Source organism: Sinocyclocheilus rhinocerous, unplaced genomic scaffold, assembly GCF_001515625.1.
Source record: "Sinocyclocheilus rhinocerous isolate Xijiao unplaced genomic scaffold, SAMN03320098_v1.1 scaffold222, whole genome shotgun sequence".
Taxonomy (NCBI): Eukaryota; Metazoa; Chordata; class Actinopteri; order Cypriniformes; family Cyprinidae; genus Sinocyclocheilus; species Sinocyclocheilus rhinocerous.
In genome coordinates, this window is record NW_015625652.1 from 127,837 (window position 1) to 129,309 (window position 1,473).

At 36.0% G+C, this 1,473-nt stretch overlaps 1 protein-coding gene across 1 annotated transcript in view; it reads left to right on the plus strand.

The window, feature by feature from the left end:
* The window catches only part of LOC107705153 (glycerol-3-phosphate dehydrogenase 1-like protein), a 12,604-nt gene that overhangs the window by 8,920 nt on the left and 2,211 nt on the right, over positions 1 to 1,473 (plus strand). The gene's annotated exons all lie outside the window — the stretch shown is intronic.

Sequence of the window (1,473 nt, forward strand, 5' to 3'; positions counted from 1 at the left end):
ACTAAGGGTGTTTTCACACCTGTAGATCGATTGCTTTGTTCCGAAACAGGGATTACAATTATTACAATGTTGCTTTTTATTCTTGGTGCGGTTCGCTTTCACACAGCAAAGTTTCTAAATGGACCAAATTTGTTAATACAAGTCACGTGCGAGTAAACTGTTTCAACTGACTCTCATTGGTCAAAGTTCCACACTTTATTTTCCGGGATTCCACTTAGCTGTCACAGCTGTCATCTGTCAGAATGGAACAATAACAGCTTTGCGGGCTTATTGTTTGTTTTTTTTGTAGCTGTCGTTATAATAATTTATCATTTTGAGCAGGAGTCCAGGATTCATCGGTAAAACATATTTTTAAAATGCACCTACTAGGAAGAAGAGCAATAAGACGGCATTATAAAATGAAAAAGTGCGCTTTATTTTATTTTGAATGGCGAAGACGTGCTCACCCACAGACATTCACAGGTTCATTTTGAAGTATTAGCAAAACAACAAAGCTAATGCTTTTCACGGAACTTACGTAATTACCCATTATACATTGTGATATAGCCTGGTTCGTTGGTCCGTTAGATCGGATTGCTTTCTCACTACAACCGAACCGCTCCAGAGTTCGTTTTCAATCGAGCCGAGACCACCTCGTTCAGGCGATCTCGAACCTATTGTTTTGGCGCGGATCCGGGCGCGATTGCCGTGTTCACATATGCCCAAACCAACCGAGCTAAGGGGGGAAACGCGCCAGGTGTGAAAGCAAAAAATGGTCTAGCATTCACTACCATTCAAACGTTTGGGGTTAGTAATTTTTTTTAAAGGGGAAGAATTAATTCATACTTTTATTTAGCAAGGACATAGTGAACTGATTAAAAGTGACAAAGCTATTTAAATGTTACAATAGATTTCTGTTTAAGATAAATGCTGTTTGTTTGAACTTTCTATTCATCAGTGAATCCTGAAAGAAAATGTATCACAGTTTCTACAAAAATATTTAGCAGAGCTACTGTTTTCAACATTGATAATAAGAAAGCACCAAATCAACATATGTGACCCTGGAGCACAAAATCAGTCATAAGTAGCACGGGTATATTTGTAGCAATAGCCAAAAATACATTGTATGGGTCAAAATTATAGATTTTTCTTTTATGCCAAAAATCATTAGGACATTAAGTAAAGATCATGTTCCATGAAGATATTTTGTAAATTTCCTACTGTAAATATATAAAAACTTCATTTTTGATTAGTAATATGCATTGCTAAGAACTTCATTTGGACAACTTTAAAGGCGATTTTCTCAGTATTTTGATTTTTTTGCACCCTCAGATTCCAGATTTTCAAATAGTTGTATCTCAGCCAAATATTGTCCTATCCTAACAAACCATACATCAATGGAAAGCTTATTTATACAGCTTTTAGATGATGTATAAATCTCAGTTTCGAGAAATTGACCCTTATGACTGGTTTTGTGGTCCAAGGTCACAAATA